The 19,871-nt window shown below is 41.8% G+C and overlaps 1 protein-coding gene across 1 annotated transcript in view; it reads left to right on the plus strand.

Moving 5' to 3' along the window:
* LOC126298398 (uncharacterized) overlaps positions 1 to 19,871 on the plus strand; it is a 257,404-nt gene that overhangs the window by 81,013 nt on the left and 156,520 nt on the right. The gene's annotated exons all lie outside the window — the stretch shown is intronic.

Consider the following 19,871-nt stretch of genomic DNA (forward strand, 5'->3'; position numbering starts at 1 on the left):
GAAACATTTTGATCGCGCATCATCAACCAACCCCATTGGTAACAAAATCTAGATGAGCCCATAAATCAATACCATATGGTGCCTGTTATGGTTCTAAATTAATTTTTTCACTGTCTAACTTCCCAGTTTGGTTGTACTGAAGGAAAAAATATCATTTTTCTATAACTTTGACTGATTAGGAAATGGGAGATAAATACCCCACGAACGCTGTGTATCGAAAAACAAAGAATCACGTAAAAATCTCATACATTTATATAGAAAATATTCTAGAACTATATGTGGTTAACTAATATCTTTATTATTTTCAACCTGATTGTTGGTGTTAATGAAATAATTAAAAGGCTCCATAACACTACCACGTTAGGTGTTTCGTAGGTAAATATGAAGACAAAATTACATTTTCTGACAAAAACGCTTATTCTTTGACGAAATATCTTTTTTTTGCATTATATATTAATGAAGATACTCAGTTCAGTTTTAAGCATATATTGCTTTTCACCCTTGTTGTCGGTGTTGTTGTTGTTGTTGTTGTTGTTGTCGTCATTGTCGTTGTTGTTGTTTTGGTCTACAGACTTAAGACTGTTTCGATGGAGATCTCCACACTAATTCTCCTATGCAAGCGTCTATATTTCTATATAACTACTTGATCCAACATTAATTTGAATGTACTGTAGTCTAACCTTGATGCCCCTCTACAATTCTTGTTCCTCCTCAATAACCCCTCCATTACCAAATTTGCGATTTCAGGCAAGTGCTACAGCTCGGCTCACTCTGGCCCCCTACTTACACGGCTGGCTACGGATCTATAACCCCTCAACCCCCTTAACCATCGTCACTGTGAAAATAGAATTCATCCGTGCAGTAGCTCAAGAAAAATTATGAAAAACTTAAAACAATTACGAAATAAGAGACATCCAACGGTACTCACTTTGTCATTATTCGGGCTTCAAATGACAAAAGGAATTTGCATTAACGCCTCGTGGCTCAGAACCAGATCTGTGATAGTAATTCTGCTGTTCTCGAAGCGTGCTATCGAAAAAAAGTAATAAAAGTCATTTAAATTGATAATGTAATATAACATCTGCGATATTCAAGAAAATGCCCACTAAAGTACATAAAGTTAATTCATTTGCTTTTATAGACAAGTATTTCATGTGATAATAGTGAAAGAAACTACGTTTTACTGATCGTTTTCTGTGCTTCTGATGTGCAGAAGACGATTTTCATTAGTCCCTCACATTATTTGATACGAGAGCTATTTCTTATCCAAGGTCCGATCGGCCACGAAATTAAAAGCCAGTAAAAATCCGATGTAGCTTTGGACAGATGTGTTGTGCAGTGCCTTCATTTTTCCGTCGATGGCGTCACATCGAACGTTTCAGTTCTGAGAGCACAGTGAATACGTAGAGATGACAACTACAGCAGAGCCTCCCATCAAGAGTGAAATTCAAGCTATCATTTCATGCTGAGGGTTTCGGCCCGATTTCATGCGGCCCACACAAAGCAACTGTCTCGTATGACGGCAATGTGAAGCAGTGAGCAGGCACATTGAAGCAGGACGTTCAGACGTTGCTAACGCAGGCGTCAAGGAACGGAATGAGCAACCGACAATCTTGCTCAGCGAGTGGATCAGGCAAATCTAGAAAACCGTCTACGGAGAACAATTCAGAACAGGCGAAGAGGAATGTTGTCATCAGGCATTGTCCGTCATGAAAATGCTCGGCCTCGCACTGCAGCTGCAACAAAGACGATTCTACAGCGTTTTCGATGGGGAGTGTTTCATCACCCACCATACGGCACGGACTTGCCTCCCTCTACTTTCATCTCTTTGCTCACATGAACCGCTGGCTATGAGGACAGCATTTCAGCACAGACAACGAGCTGCAAACCGTCGAAGACAATTGGCCTAACGGACAGGCAGCTGCCTTCTGCGATGAGGGTACTGGAAAATTGGCACTATGCTATAACAAATGTGTAAGTCAAATGTCTAAGTCGGAGCAGCGACTAAGTAGAGAAGTTGCTGGAAGGTGTAGCTAAATGTTCGAAATAAAACATTTCCGATTTTCACGGCGGTTTCCTTTTCGAAACTGATCGGGGCTTTAAACAGTAGTTATCGTATTTTGGCTCTGCTGACAAATACTTCGAGAGATTAGAGGTAGTTGGTTACTACTGAGTCCTTAAGAATCGACAAACTGTGTTTTGCCTGTAGCTAAACTTTTTTATGGCTGCTGGCAAATTACTGAAAATGTGTGTTTGTTAATAATGAATAGCTCCTTATAGACCAAAGTAGGTCCCTTTTAGTACTGCAATGTAGATTATTTTTATTCCTAGTATTGACTTCCTAATCTAAGGATGGTCTCGAAATACGAGTATGCTATTTACAAGCAATTTCATTATGGAGGATATATGCTCAGTACCTCAGATTAATATACGATTTGGTTTCAGTACGGTTCTGTAGAAAGCTCTTGTACTGATTCCATAAATAAGTCGTATTAAGGAGTTTGAACTCGAGAAACTTTAATTAGGCTTGGGGGGTTCTCATACTTAAAAGAAAATGAAATTACGTACGAAAGTATAGCTTTATGATGCTAAAATATCTATGTAATGAATTCATCCTACATTCATAAAAACTAACTGCGTGACTTCGTTTTACAAATAACGTAATGAAAAATCATTAAGGAATACGACAGGACATACATGAATCACGTTTTTCGGCAGGTTACGAAGTTAAATTTTAGTTTTGCTGACGATGGCAGGAAGGGCTACATTCATCTTCGGGGAAGGGTTTTATTTGTGACCCATGCACGTTGTAGCCATAGAAATATCATATCCCTCCCATAAATTCCGAGCACGGTGTCTTAGCTTGGTGATATATATGTCGCGCGGAGACACGTTGATCCTCGGCTCAGCGCGACCTGACCTGGCGTACTAAAGAGCCTCAGCCAGCCTCCCATAAAAATGCCACCACCATCACTTCATCACGATCCAGAGAAGGACCTGTTGCATCTACAACGTCGTATATTAGTAATTTATTGAAATTAAGAAATAAGTTTCAATTATTTTGTGCACATGAGGAATTTGAAAACACCCAAAGGACGAAACTTTAAAATTCATCACCTCTAAAGAGGAAGCAGTGTGTTTTTTCTTCTTCTTGTTGTTCTTCATCTTCCTACACAAAATAAGAAGCAGGTTACTGCTAATATAACGTAAGTGACTCCCATATGCGGTAGCATATTATAAATGGTTGAAATGACTCCCACCCACTGATAATCATACACAGACGACTGCGCCCTCTCGCGAGCGCCGTACTATGAAGTACTATTTAAAGATGCAAGTTACACATTTAAAGTAGCGTATTTCAAAGAATGAGGAAGTTCAGTATTAACTACTACGCCTACAGTAACATCTACACGTCATAAACCATCGTGTGCTGGGTGTCAGCATATTTCGTGTTCAGCTTTCTTTGACCGTAGTTCTGTAACGCCCTTATCATCCCAATCACGAAATGTGAATGAAAGACTGTCGATAAACTGTTACATAAATTCTTCTGTCTGAGATATCATCAGCATGAAAATTTCATGCGTAAATGGAAGGACGCCATACTTGGCCTGACTTGACTTAGCGTGCATGATTCTGGAATCTCAACACTGATCATTCTCATGTTGTTCCTTCTGGCATCTGACACTGTGTGTCGTCGACCATTTTTGTGATGCTCTCCTAGTAAATTAATTAATCAATGAGAAAACTGGCATTTCCTCTATGAATGGTTCGTATCTTTAGTATTCATTCTACAATAATTCTGACTCACGAACACTACTCAAAAACCAGTCGACCGAAGGTTTAGCACGAAAACTCCTTCAGTGATGAATTATACGAGTAGTTGCTCACTAGCTGTATTTGGTCCTTGCACCTTGACTTGTTTCGGACGCTTACCTAGCTGTAGGAAGGCTGTAGTACTTTCAACATATAATCATATAGTAACGAATTTTTGCATCCGAATTGTTCAGGACGTTACATTACATACGTTTGGTTTTTATGTGAGTAGCTACTGGAAATTACCCATAATATCGTCCACCATAAGTTAAACACGTACATACATGTACGGTGGCGCTTAGAGCATCAAATGGGTTTATTATATCACCGAAAATATTATCATAAAGGCCATCATAATACGAAACGCAGCAACGCTCTTATTTCAGTACTTTATTCGGGTGATGTTAATTTGACATACGGTCGCCATATGCTGAAACATTCAGCAAAGGTATTATTTATACTCTTATTTCGCACAATACCAATAAGACGTACGGGTATCCGAGCCTGGACATGTGTTCGTTGGTATTTCGTCCCCAAACACAACTTTCTGCTGTAATCGCGAAGTCTCTTTCTATCTGCTGTTGTAGCCGAAGACTGTCTAGCTACAGTTTTCAGAATCACGGTCACGACAGAGAGGTGGAGCCGTGTCGAGGAACTGGTGCTGCCAGAACATCTCGAACTTGGACATGTAGCGATAGACTGTCTCTGATAATTTCTGTGTAATTATACTTTCATGAGAAAGACGTTTGACACTACTTCTCCATAACGAATTTGATTCTTGATTTTGGTGTTAGATGTATAAAGAGCCTAGTGAAGTACTACTATTTGTGTTTCACTTACACTGCTTGATCAGTCAAGATATGGATTATACTTCTTTCCTACAGTGATTATGCACAAGACTACAGCAGTGCTCTCATTCTGGCTTTAACGTTAGCTGGCTGTTTCTAAGATACAGTTTCTTAGGTAATTTCGATTTTTTTATAGTGCTTTAATAGCATCGGGAAATCTTATAGACAAAAGCAGTTCTGGAATTATTGCACACCTGGGATTTTTGGGTTCAAAGAATGAGGACTATGCTGTTCCACAAAGTAAAATATGTATCATTATGAGAGAAGTGATTTATAGAACCCTAAGTGAAGATTTTTAACGATTTTATGGAGGTATCTCCAACTCTTTCCAAGACACACTAAATTAAAATCCTTAAGACCTCACACCAAGATGCTGCGAAGATGGTAGGCCATACTCACCAAAGTCTTCAAAAATTCTGATCTTTCACAGTGAAGTGTGGGACACGAAAATAAGATGTGAGTTACAGCAGCTTCTAACTCAGAATCACACTCCGAGAACCGTAAATTCTGATTCTATGAAACTGCAGAGGAAAAGAGGCGTGGTTAATGCGGAGTCGAATGATGGTGAAAATCATCGATCGGTCAAAACATTTTCCTCATAAAACCATGGCTTTGTAGGAATTTGTATCACATTGGAACAACCGAAATAAAATGTTCAAACGTACCTACGTTCTGTATTTTAATTTAAAAAGAGCTACCTGTTACCAACTGTTCGTCTAATATAGTGAGCCATATGTTTGTGACTATTACAGCGCCATCTACCACAAAGCGAAAAAAGTGGTCCAACTAAAACATTCATATTTCTTTACGTACTACACCAATATGTAATAAAAATGGAGGTTTCTATCTAAAAAAAGAAACGCAGTTGATATCTGTTTGACCTATGGCAGCGCCATCTAGCGGGCCAACCATAGCGCCATCTAGTTTTCTCCTTCAAGCTAGACGAGTTTCGTTCTTTGTAGTTTTTTCGTTTGATGCTTATTCGGTGAGATATTTGGCCTGGTCACTATCAATGGACCACCCTGTATAGTGCAGAACTTTTATTGAAGGTAACTATACCACACTAGGAGCTCCATCGTTGTCTGTCATCGTTCTCTATCACAAGGTTATTGTCTTCATTAATATTCATCAAAACCCTACCCTTCCTCTCTTACAGGTCTACAAGTATTGCAAAGTGCGGCTGAAGATTTATTAGGTGTCTCCAGTCAAATTTCAAGAGGCTGTTGTGGGGACTTAGGCAAAATGAGACAACTTCAAAGAGTTTGAGAGCAAACTTACATGCATTAAGATTAAAGTTCGTTTTCTTTTACATTGTGCCGTTATTTTTTCGGCAATATATCTTTTATATTTTTTTTGTTTACAAATATAGCAACGCAACGTTTCCTCTCGGAAAGATCCTGCCTTACTAAAAATGATTTTCAAAATAGAAAGTCTGCTCGTACTTTAACCGTGGTTCAAACACGTTATTGTTTGTGAGCCATGAAAGAAGAAATGTTAGGGCCTATATTTTTAGATTTGAATACTTAGCTGTTTACTAGGATATTTGCTTCTTAAGTTTCTATAAGGAAAGATGAGAGATTTTCCCTAGAGCCACTGGGTGCAAAAAAGGTGTATTTTTATCAAGACTTTACAAGTAAAGTGCGCCCGGACCATTATCTGTACGATTGAGGAAGTTAATATACTACCGAGTATATAAATTTTCCGCGAAAGGAATTTTTATAACTTTTGTGCATAGAGATCGAAAGCCAAAGCAATGTTTGTGTATGGAGCCGGGCACCTAGAAACGACGGAGAGGCTTCGTGCCGCCGTAACCCTGAGTGGTTCACAAGCCCACAACAGGCCACAGCAGTCCACCCGCCCCACCGCCGCCCCACACCGAACCCAGAGTTATTGTGCGGTTCGGGCCCCAGTGGACCCCTCCGGGAACGTCTCATACAAGACGAGTGTAACTCAAATGTTTGCGTTCTAGAGTAATTATGGTGTACGCGTATGTGGAGAAAGTGTTTGCGCAGCAATCACCAACATAGTGCAACTGAGGCGGCATAAGGGGAACCACCCCGCATTCGCCGAGGCAGATGGAAAACCGCCTTAAAAACCATCAACAGACTAGCCGCTACACCGGACCTCGACATTAATCCGCCGGTCGGATTCGTGCCAGGGACCGGCACGCCTTCTCGCCCGGAAAGCAGTGCGTTAGGCGGCACGGCTAACCGGGCGGGATAAGTTAGTAGTACATAAGTAATAAGTTAAAACATCATGGATGATGCCTCAGTTTTCACGCTTCTGAGTATTTGACGTCATACTCTTGAACAATGTGTCGTACAGTGAAATATTTTTGTAAGTACGTTCAGCAACGTCTGTGGATACTGTTCGCAAAAAGTGTTGCACGTAGGGTTAGTAGTAAGGAAGTAATAAGTTTAATCTTCCTGCATGGTGCGGCAGTTGTTCACGAGTTGCTCCCCCCCCCCCCCCTCTCCCCCGGGATGGTCTCATACCGACGAGTGCAACCCGAAATGTCTGCGTGGTAGAGTAATTACGATGTACGCGTACGTGGAGACAGTGTTTGCGCGGCTATCGCCGACAGAAGCAGTGTTTACATGGATACATTTGAAACGTTTGCAATTGGTGACACTTGCCTAGTCTCTGCAATTCAGGTTTTTGAATTTCTGAATTTCAGGATAAGCTCGCTTTGCTGTTTAGTCCTCGTGATAGAGAAGCTGGTGAAATCTAGTTCCAAATCTCCATCTTCTCTTCTTTGAAGTATATTCCATCTTCACTGCTAGTGATAGACCACGAGTGGCTGATAGCATCCATCGTGTTGTCCATCGTAGTTCCTGGAGAAACTTGGTAGACAACTACATGTTGATGTAGCCGATGGCAGCCAGTTCTTGTCGACACTGACAGGTGAGGGAGGCGAAATAGCCACCTGGATCGCCATATACCCATCATATATGATGAGCCTTCTCTCCACCGACAGGAAATTCAAATGGTATAGTTTCTTTTTACAGATATCAGTACCGAACATAAAACCAGTATTCACACACTGTAAGAAAATTCACGCGTCACACAGAAAAGTTCAATAAGTTATATAACTGAAAAATGCATGCTCGAGTTACTCTGTCGATGACAACTCATTACTTGAAGCCAAAGTCTTCAGTCAGGAAAGGATTTCTTGTGGTACACAAATAAGAATTTCCTTTTCTTTTCTTTATTGACCGTCAGCATTAATCAAATAAGGAACTGAACTAACCGGAATTGAAATACTCTGAACTGTATATGAAGCTTGATGTGGTGGGCAGCCATATTGTCTTGATATACGACACAGAGTTTCAGTGTTAATGAGGGAGAATCTGAGAGGCGAAATCAGAAGTGCTAGATGACACAGTGTACATACAATCAAAACACAGATGCTACTCTTCTGGATCCTACAGGGCACAATTCCCTGCTTAGAACACACTCTGTCGGTCGCCCGGCCGGCGTCATTGATGGCAGGCGTTACCCCACCCGAGGGACCTATGATAGTCACGTTGAGCTGCACGGAATGCATTTTTATCACTCTTGCGGTAACCACGTGGTTCTTAACTCATCCTTGTGCGAATTCATTGCTCAGCGTTTATCGTATGCCTCATAACGCAGAAGGAAGACAATTGAGCAAAGGACTAAATCCCCCCCCCCCCCCCCTCCCTCACTCCAGGAGTGTGAATTAGCAACCTTCAGTCCTACCCTATGAAACGCCGAACAGGCAACAATTGTTATTATTAATTTTACCAAACAATACAAGGAAACTCAGCTTGCATTCACAAGTGGAAAGAGACGAGTACACTTCCGTTAGTTCTTCGATACTTCCGGAAATTTTTCTAACGGGATTGGCCGACTGTCACCCGCAAAAGGGAAGGTGGAGAATAGAGATCCTAGCCCACGTTTTCTAGAACAAACTGATTCTTGGCGTCAATCGCACGGATGCCGAACATGGGACGGTCCATCTCCGGTGTAGAATTTTGCATTTTCACGCCTCGCCTTTTCACAGTTATTACTGCTAGCAAATTTACCTCTCCTAGGACTTGACTCCTTTGTGCAGAATCTCTGCACCCCCTGTGTACTTCTTCTATATTTGCTCATGAATAGAAAACACATATACTTTAAACTTCGGTATAGTTTTCTTGGGATTTCATTTCTCCAAAAGTTCCCTTTATAGCCGAGTCCAGTACAAATGTCCCTACGATACATAGGCACCTCAGTTGCCAGCATGAACCGTATAGGATGTAGGTGTTGATCGTTCGCGACACCTAAAGGAGACGTGCAGACCACCCTCTCACAACAGTACGCAAGAGGCTGGGTTGGCGTGAAGTTGGAAACAGCCCGGAGACTGCTCTTATCTTGAAGCACCGTGTCAGATGATCAGAAAAGAGTGCTCTCGCCCAAAGAAAATTTGTCACATTAATAATACAACTCCACTCTGGCTGTTATGGTAACAGCTCATAACATTAATTCTCATAAGACTGATGGTCTTCTCCCATGTCTCTGAGACTAAGTGCAGGTGATAACCATGTACTTTCCTTCCGGTAGATCGTCAGCAGCCATGCTGCAAATGGCTTTTATTTCAAAAGCAACTGTTATAATTTCAGAAAGTTTGTGCAAACACCGTAATGCAATTTCTCGTGTTTGTCATCTTCCAACTGTGCGTTCAAAAATATAACAACAGTACTGCACTGTTACGTGTGTCCTTCCCGTTGGGTTAGATAAACCACTGAATTAAGTGCCTAATGAACAGACTGAGATGGAGCCGTGGAACGACACTACAGTCACATTCACTACGGTTCACATCCCCATCTGCCCATCCATAATTAAGTTTTCACTTCTTTCCTTGTGGTGCTCAAGGCTAAAGCCAGGATGGTTTCGTTTAAAGACTTCATGACCAACCTTGCTCACCATCCTCCCCATACAAGTATGTGTTCCGTCGCTAATGACCTCGTTGTGGACAGGACCTTAAGCTCTTAGTTTCCTTCCTTCTTTTCGTACACAGAGGATGTTATCACAGATACGCTACGAAATAAATTTGCGGTTTACTAGAAGTCTCAATGCTGCAGCAACGTCATGCTATCGAGACTGAAAATCCGTGCTACATCCGGTGCCACGCCTACCATAGAACATATAGCTTACTCCGAGGCTTACAGTGTTTCATATTCCAGTATCTTGCCGTGTGAATATCTCCGTTTAGTAATTAAATTCTTGTGGATCAAATCTACTTCAGAACGGAAAGGAGCCGAATGAAGCATGGACTCCAATCCAATGTAACCCTAATACCCGCTGAAGGAAATGTAAAGAGGGGATACCGTTGGCTGACTAGATCCTTTTCACTCTTCTTTCCGCCGGTTAGTAATTGCAGTTGGTGGTACGGAAGATGGAAGATATAAGCCGAGAGATGAGTGTAGTAAATTACGCTGCTAATCAATAAGAAGAAAACAGAATATCAGCAGGTAGAAAACAATGAGGCAACGGTTCGAAGCTGAGAGATCTGAAGCCTGCAGAGCGTTAAGAACAATTGAATCGTCTTGTCAACGATCGGTATATGAATTGGTAAAACTAACAATGTCGGTAACGACAAAAGTTTCATACATCACCTTCATTAAACACTCTACAAGAACTGAAGAAGCGAAAGTAGTTCCTTTCCTAGTAAGGGTTAGGTGTGGACCTAAAACATAAGCCTAAAATGGAAAGTAGGTGACAATATAGAAAGAATTGAATTGAATCACCTACTTTTGTAAGGAGAACTTTAGAGAGTGAGCAAAGTTAAATAACCGAAAGAGGAGATAGCGGAGTCCTCCAGAGAAGGGGGAGTAGTTGTTCACCTTGAAGCTGTGAAGCTGGTCTGGAAATATTCGCGATGCGATCGCTATAAGAGGACCACGGGAAGAGGATTAGCAAGACAGGACCCGGTATAAGTTAGAAACCAAGAAGCAACGGGAACCGTTGAACTACATTACGATGATTAAATAGCGTCAGCGCCTATCACGGGTCTATTATTATATGAGGCCTTTTTTGCGTAGATAAATCCCCCCCAAAACATCGGTGACTTTTGTTGCATTATCCCTAACTGATTTTGTATTTACAGACCTATACTCATCTGCCTGGAGGTCTTGTTCCTCCGCCGGCCGTTGTGGCCAAGAGGTTCTAGGCGCTTCAGTCCGGAACCGCGCGACTGCTACAGTCGCAGGTTCGAATCCTGCCCGGGGCGTGGATGTGTGTGATGTCTTTAGGTTAGTTAGGTTTAAGTAGTTCTAGGGGACTGATGACCTCAGATGTTAAGTCCCATAGTGCTCAGAGCCATTTGCACCATTTGATCTACAGTGCACTTGAACGAATGGCTTTAGACGAACTGAAGATCCCATTCAAACCCACGTAAGCAGCCCCCAATATCGATTGACTTGCGTGAGAGATTCGCCTCTACATGAAAATCTAGTGCACTCTCTACCTGCCATCGATGTATATCAAGATGTATGGTCATACCTCAGTCAGATTTTCGTGTTAATAGCATTCGCTGACGACCAAAGTGTGCTCATACTAATCTCTGTTGTCTGTAACGTACAATCAGCAGACTTACTCGCGTGGCACGGTTCTTAAAAATCCTTAACTAAAGGTAAAGTTCTCGGTTACGTAACTGCTGTAACGTCAGCGCTGGCCAGGATTCATTTAGGAGAAGATGACTGTATTTTGGTTCCCTACATCCAGAGACAGTGACTAAGTGACTGTGATGAAAACAGTGATCTCTGCACATACCTTTACTCTCAATTTTATGCAACATCTCTTAGAAAGCCCAATATGACTAGGTAATTCTGCAGCATTTCCACTTTGCGGCTTTAATTTCATGTAATTTATGTTCGTTATAAACAATGTTAAAAAATCTTCAGGGTCGAAAGTTCTGGGAACTAAAGAAGACACCGTGTTACTGTGAATATATTTAGTGCAATGTGTTGTTACTGCATGATATACTGTGGCGTTAGTAGCCACCTAACATGAGATGCGTAGTGACATCTCGGACAGCAATGAGTGCGTGACAACACCTGGACAAGTATCCGGGAAGCCACTCTATAATATCTGTGCTCTGTCGACCAATTCCAAGCGTTATGAATATTTGGTAAAAGGATGTTTGTGTTAACCACGTGCCGGCCGGAGTGGCCGAGCCGTTCTAGGCGTTACAGTCTGGAACCGCGTTACCGCTACGGTCCCAACTTCGAATCCTGCCTCGGACATGGATGTCTGTGATGTCCTTAGGTTAGTTAGGTTTAGGTAGTTCTAAGTTCTAGGGGACTGATGACCACAGATATTAAGTGCCATAGTGCTCAGAACCATTTGAGCCATTTTTTGTTTTGTTCCTACGATTCGTCAACCGATGTTTATTACATATGTTGCGAGATATTTTTCTACTCTACGCCCCTCCTCCACCCCCCCCCCCCAAACCACATAAAAAAGACGCTTTATGGCATTCAGCTACTGCATTTCAATCGAATATTTGATTTGGACGAATTTCTTGCTTCAACTATGGCAACCATTTTTGGTGTTCTCGTCTTAGTGTTTTCCTCTCTTACCGTTCTTTAGTCTATTTAATTTCTAATACGATTACATGGAGCTACGTTGGTATTACCATTTCATAAGATTGGCATGATATCAAGGACTTGGACGGGAGGAGACAACTGTTTGCGACAGCTTATTTTTCATAGACGACATCCCTACCATCATGATAATATGGATAATTTGTGACGAGTAGTTAGCGTAGGTACAAGCGTTGGACGATGTCTTCAATACTGCGAAGTAAGGAGGCGGTCCTAGAATTCGTAACAGTTGATATGTCATGGCTGGCAGAGAAAAATTTGAGAGGGTATTGGTGCATCGTCGCTCCCTTAACCCATTGCCAGGAACAAGATATGACGTTACCATTTGAAGTGAAATGATGTTTGACGCATATGTGAAACTAATGAATATAAGAGGTTTATACGTAGTAACGAGCAGTTACTGGACTATATTAGTACAACTTAGCACAGGATTACCGCTATTTGGTCCACTTGGTCGCAACGGCTCGTGAAGCTTCGAATGAAATATGAAGTCGATGGTTATAAGTGGTTATAGGTCGTGTGCGTTGAGTTTGGCTCAAGATTGCGATAGGTGCGTAGACTCTGTCGAGCAGAGTACGAATGGATAGGTTAACCCGGAGACCTGTACTTCAACTTGCCCCGCAGAGATGTCGCTCGCTACTCCTGTTTATTTACTTTAGTCACGAAACTTGACATTTTACATCTCACCAGAGCGATGTCTAGATACATGCGGCGAGGAATACTCAAACTTTCTGCGCTGCGACGAATGACGAATTCCTGGACTACTCAGGCCTTTACAAGTAAGAAATATGATGACAGTAGAACATATCTGGGAAATTTCGTCGGCAAATTTTCGCTGTCGTCCTCCACCAACCCAAAATCACTGCGGAATCTTACATAAATTGTTTGATGTGAGATTCCGCAGAAACGTAAGGGCACCCCTCTGATAATTAGCCACATTTAGAGGCTCTAAATGCAATATGCAGACAGTGGGGGCTTTGCAAAAAGTTTAATTCTCACAGTAGCAACCATCTACAGTTCTCTGATCATAATTGTTTGTGTATTTTCATGTATGTTATTTATGGTATAATTTTCATTTGAGTCTCCTGTACCCTTACGGGCGATGACACTCATGAAATGTTAATTTATCTGATCGGATCGGTTCACACTCTTCAAGTCTTACAGAGGTCGGGCCTCGTTGTCTAGTGGAAAAATGTGTCAACAGAGGTGTCGCGATATCGAATCTCGGCGGTTCACGGAAATTTTCAGATAGTCATTCTGTATAGCCTTCATCTGTCAATGATGTGAGGAGTCGCCAGGAACGACACATAGTACGGATTCTAAGTTAAACTGTAGGACCCTTTTCCCAGGTTTGACATCTGGGGTAGATACGGGACCCGGATGTTGCCAGATTGACGTCTAATTGGAAGACTTGCACCAGGCCATTGAGCCACAGTCAATTATTAACAGCCTTAGAGAGTGGATCTCTAGCACTTTTTAGTTTGCTACTTTGAGATAAGTGTTCTAACTGCATCGTCCATAGCGCGTCGCATCTATACCTCATACTGTATTCATCACAGTATTAATTTTTAAATAGGCTAAACTGGTCAGCGTGAATAATCTGAACAACTTTATAAAATTTAAATAAATCTCTGTTTATTAAGAGTAAAGCGCAGTTGAAAATTTTGTCGCCAGCTTCTTTCATCTATTTTCGATAGGTAGGAGATTCTACTTATAATGTTGGGGATGATACTCAAAATACAAACATTGGCGTTTATTATGAGCTTCCTTGAAGATTTTATTTCATTCGCCGTTGCTGCGGATTTTATTTGTCGACTGTAGCCTTGGAATTGTATTAATCAAGTTGTCTGCTGAATTTTAAGGAACTTCTACTGCCAGCCACTGTTTCCATATCTTCTATCAATTTTCTTTTTTGTATGGATTCTTCTGTCGTTCTTTTTCCCGTTACTTGAGCCCAACAGTGTAATTGAGAGATTTCAGTTGAAATTTCGACGTTTTACCATCGGTATTACCTTCTTTTTGGCAACTGAATCGTACTTCAGCATATCATTTCCAAATGTGATTATCCTATCAGGACACTGGCCTCATCGATTCGATTCTCTCTCTCTTCTTTTCAGACTATATGGATAGTTATTACCTATTTTGAACTTGTGACGCCATAAAATATTTTAATTCGTTTCAATCCGACATAAACAGCCCATTTCCTGTGTCAAATCTCCACAGTACAACAGCGACACATAAAACAGAGTTTGTCACCGTCCTTTTACATCTTATTTCTTTACTTTTGATAATAGTCGATGTTTCGGAACGACATTTTTAACAAATTAATTATTTTACCGTTAGTAAATTTCGAATAAGGAAATGGAGTATCGAATTTTAAAAAAAATGTGTAAAGAGCGAGAAGTGATTGCCGTCACAAATCTCATTTAATCAGAATCTCCTCGAAAACGGTCGCCAAGAGATACTCAGTTCTGATATTTTGATGAAGGATAATCGTTCAGATTTCAGCCACGGCTAAGAATTATAAATAATACCTAACTTGTGAATGTATGCTTTCCCGGCGTATACAGCTGCCGAAGAGTTCTCGGGCTTCCAGCCGGGTGGCGGTGTCTTCAAACTGCGACGTGTCGAGACTTTGCGGGTACCGGTCCCTTTATACCTACGGTGTGCCCCCCATTACCTTGCCGCGGGAGGCTGGGTCCAGATGACCTAGCGGACGGGGTGGAGGGGGAAGCGGGTGCGCCGTTCGTGTCTCCGTCAGAGCATTCTGATCGCGTCTCGTGAGCTGGACGGTTCTTCATGCGTTCCTGGGGTATTGCGGTTAATGCTGGATTCCAGGCCGCGTTCAGTTGATAGCCTCCGTCCCTGTTCACAAGATTCTCGTGGACCCGTATTTCTATGAATTCTTTAATGACGCTATCCCAATAGCTCCCGGCTCGGCACAGCACCCTGGTGTTTTCGAAATCAAAGGTGTGGTTTTCCTTGGTGCAATGTTCAACTATATCAGATTTCTCTATCTGTCCAAGTCGAACATGCCTGATGTGTTCCTCGCATCCGAATACAGAGTGATGACCTACTCGTGAGCTTCGGCGTCACCTTCTTGTTCACGAAAGTACCGCCACAAGACGCCTTGGCGCTCCTTAGTCAGCACTTCGAGCCTGAAACAGTAAAGCCCTTTGAATATGCACTTACGACCACCTACTTGAAGTGCAATGGAGAGATTTATGAACAAGTGGATGGAGTGGCCATGGGATTTCCCCTTGCTCCAGGGATCGCGAATCTTTACATGGAACACTTTGAGGAGGTGGCACTACAAACTGGTTACCGTAAACCCAGGCACTTCTTCCGCTATGTGGACGACACTTTCGTGATTTGGTAGCATGGCAGGCAGGCACTGGAGGAGTTTATGGACCACCTAAACGGCATACATAGCAATATCACCTTCACGATGGAAGTAGAAGAGAATGGCTGTATTCCATTCGTGGACATACTGATCAGGAAGAAAGCGGATGGCACGCTGGGCCATTCAGTATATAGAAAAAAGACCCACACAGACCTGTACCTCCATGCAACCAGCTGCCACCATCCGGTGCAACGCCAGTCAGTGCTGACCACCTTGGTACATAGGGCGCACGTCATTTGTGACAAAGAAAGCCTCTCAGACGAATTACACCTCCTAAGAGAGGTATTTCGGAAAAACGGGTACAGTGAAAAACAGATTGGCAGGGCCTTTAAGAGGAGACAGGTTGCCAAATTTCAGGAAGAGGAAGTTAACAAGAGACTCACCTTTCTTCCATATTTTGGGCCCATATCAGCCAAAATCGGGATTCTTTTGAGAAAATCCAACGTAAATACCGTCTTCCGACCACCGCCGAAGAAGAGAGAGCTGCTGGGCTCAGCTAAAGACACACTCAAACTAAACACACCTGGTATATACAGTATTACCTGCGAATGTAGTGTGCAGTACATTGGTCAAACGCAGCTATGCGTCTCTAAAAGGTGCGAGGAAAACATCAGGAATTTTAGACTTGGACAGATAGAGAAATCTGCTGTAGCTGAACATTGCACCGAGGAAAACCACACCTTTGATTTCGGAAACACCAGGGCGCTGTGCCGAGCCGGGAGCTATTGGGATAGCGTCATTAAAGAATCCATAGAAATACGGGTCCACGAGAATCTTGTGAACAAGGACGAAGGCTATCAACTGAACGCGGCCTGAAATCCAGCATTAGCCGCAATACGCCAGGAACGCATCAAGAACCGTCCAGCTCACGAGACGCGATCAGAATGCTCTGACGGAGACACGAACGGCGCACCCGCTTCCCCCTCCACCCCGCCCACTGACTCCTCTGGACCCAGCCTCCCGCGGCCAGGTGGTGGGGGGCACACCGCAGGTATAAAGGGACCGGCATCCGCAAAGTCTGGGCACTTCGCCAGGAGATGATGAGTATGTCACTCGTCGAAACGTCACAGTTTGAAGACATCGCCACCCGGCTGGAAGCCCGAGAACTCTTCGCCAGCAATACCTAACTTGATTATCAAGTTAATCATGTTGCATTTTCGTAAAATATGACTTTACGCCTCTCTGCACCGTTACCAATAACAAAACGAAAAGGAAGACAGTCGACAACAGACGGAGCACTACTGTTTAGTACGAAACTGAGCAACGAATGTGGGCGAAAATTTGCATTTTCCTAAAGGGATTTAGTGAAACCATGGAAACCTAAAGCTGTATGGCCACGGGGAGATTTGTGTCTCGCTCCCCTCCAATACGAGTCCCGAGTCCCTTGGGTAAAGCGTCTCACTTGTGTACTAAGTATCGATGCTTATTATCCATTTTCCAGCCAATACTTTTAATTTTGGACTCATACATAGGATGTAATGAAACGAAGTCCATATGATACTCTTTCGCACAGCCGAATAAAATAAATCATCTGCTCAGAGTTACGCTGCACACTTGTTCATTGGAAGGAATAAAGCAAATCTTCTAGGAATAAGTGTTTCCAAATTGTAAATAGTTGAACACATTTCTGAAGCACGCCTATCCCCCGCAACATTTTAATCATTGTGGAATATGTTTCCTGAATTTCTTTCGTAAGGTTGCTCTCTTTTATCAACTAACCCTTTGTATAAACATTAAATGAATTCTTGAACTTATTTTCTCCCAAGCTCTCCAGGTAGACATAATAATTGTTTTAAGCTATATGAATCAAAATTTTTGCTTTCCTTTTGGGTTGAGAGCTAATCAAAGCCATGACTGTGCGTCTTCGTCTACCACACTTGTGTTTTCCCAATAACCATAACATTTTCGTCTGAAAACATTTTTGGAGAACTTTATCGCTGTATAGACAGTGGAAGTTGGAATGCACAAACGGAAGACACCTTTCGGACACTTCTTTCCTGTCGATTTTTTTATGGATGACTTTGGTTTACGCTTTCTGACAGTGTTTTGGATGTATTACCTGTCAAATCGAAGCAAATTAATAATTGTTTACTAATCAGGATCAATACGTCGGTGGTGTATGTTAAGGTGTAAAATGAATAGATTAATTTAGGAGTGTTTAGTTTCTGTCTCTACGGCCTGATCCGTGTAGTGCAAAAGGGGCAAATATCGTTCCATCATTTCTTAAGTAAAATGCAATTTTCGCAAAGGGAGTGTGACTATTATCGAATACGGTGTATATTACATCTTGCACATTTCCTTGTATTACAATTACTTTAGTCACACGCAGCCTGCAGTTATCGCAGTTATGATAATGGAAAAGTTGTGAAATATTCAACCATTTTATACATCAAGCTTCATGACTGAGATGCGAGTGGTAGGGTTTTCGTGTATGGATGGTGGCTGAGATATACAAAATCTTCTAGACAGACGTGCGACGCTTTATCTGTTGGGATGTGATAAGGAGACAATTTTATGATGTTTAGATCGCAGAAGGCAACAAAGGAAACGATAAGCCTTTGTTGTCTTCCACGCATGCAGTGATGGCAGTGCACCACATCCTATCAAGTATATTTCTTATTACCGCTCGGTTAATCTGAAATTCGTATGCTGGCCGCCTCATGTCATTGACACATTGATTGACGATGCTGCTCGCACCCAACTCAGAGGCAAATTTCTTATCAGTATTATAGCGCTGCATCTCTTCCAGAGTCTTATAAAAACACACCAGCATAAAGTCAAACACAAAATAGTCTTCAAGTAACTATTACTTTTGCGACGTACTGTGTGTTTTAACATGTAAGAATTAAACGGTAATTAAGAAAGGGTAAACCATTATTGTCAGAAAACGTTATGCATCCAAAGATCCACCAAAATGAAAAAAAAAAATCTGTTAAACATACATTTTACTATCAGCATGCTAGCAGGTAAAAACCATCTCAGGCTATGTATTTTGTTGGGTAACGCTGAATAAAAGCCATTACCATTCACAACTGAAGTTGGTTTATTTAGATGACAGCCAGTTTAGGGCTTATACCTATTTCCGGGTTATCACACATTCAGTTTCATATCTCCACATTCATTGTTGGTGTTCAATGTTTAAGCTACAAGGAAAACTGCGAAATATTGGACTCAGGAGTGAAACCAGTGGAAGTGGCAAAGCAATGAGACTAGGGAATATTTACATATAAATGGAGTATCCAAATCGTATGTTCCCATTTGTTACTAAATCATGTGGAAGAAATCATAATTGCACATTTTCCACCAAAGTAATAATTCGAATCACCATATTCCTATTATCACGCGTCTATGAGAATTAGAATTTTATCTCTAGATGAGAGGAACTGAGTTCAAACGTAGTCACGTATCTACAACAAAATTACGTCTCCATGCCAACCAGGGTGGATTCCGAAAACATCTATCATGAGAACCCCAAATCGCACTTTTCTCACATTGCATCCTGAGAAACATGAATCAATGCAATCAGAGACGCTGTGTTCCTCGGTTTCCAAGAGGCACTGCCTTAGTACCACACATACGTTTATTATCAGAAGTACTATTATAAGGAACATCAAGTGTCAGTTGTGATTGGACTGAAGAATTCTGTCATCGACAGATGTAGAAGTAACTTCAGGTGTGTCCAAGAAGTATGCTGGGATCTGTGCTGTCCATCTTGTATGTTAATGGTCTTTAAGACAATGTTAATGTTACCCTCAGACGTTTCGCAGATGTTGTAGTTATATATAATGAAGTACTGCCTGAAAAAGTTGCACAAATATTCATGTAAATGTAGATAATGTTTCAAAATGGTGAAAAGTTCGCCAACTTGCTTTAAGTCTTCAGATATGTAAACCGAAAAAACTTAGTATCAACGAGTCACTGTTGGAATCGGTCAGCTCACACAAATGCCTAGGTGACGCAGCAATTTGTAGGGATATGAATGGAACGATCACATTGGCTCACTCCTTGGTAAAAACAGTGGAAGGTATCGGTTTGCTGGTGGAGTACTAGGGAAATGCAATCAGTCCACACAGGAGATTGTCTGAAAATCACTCTTGCGTCCATCCTAGAATATTACTAAAGTGTCTGGAACCTGCATTAAGCAGGACTAACGTGTACAGAGAGGACAGCATAAGAGGTCACAGGTTTGTTCGACCC

Source organism: Schistocerca gregaria, chromosome X (genome assembly GCF_023897955.1).
Source record: "Schistocerca gregaria isolate iqSchGreg1 chromosome X, iqSchGreg1.2, whole genome shotgun sequence".
Taxonomy (NCBI): Eukaryota; Metazoa; Arthropoda; class Insecta; order Orthoptera; family Acrididae; genus Schistocerca; species Schistocerca gregaria.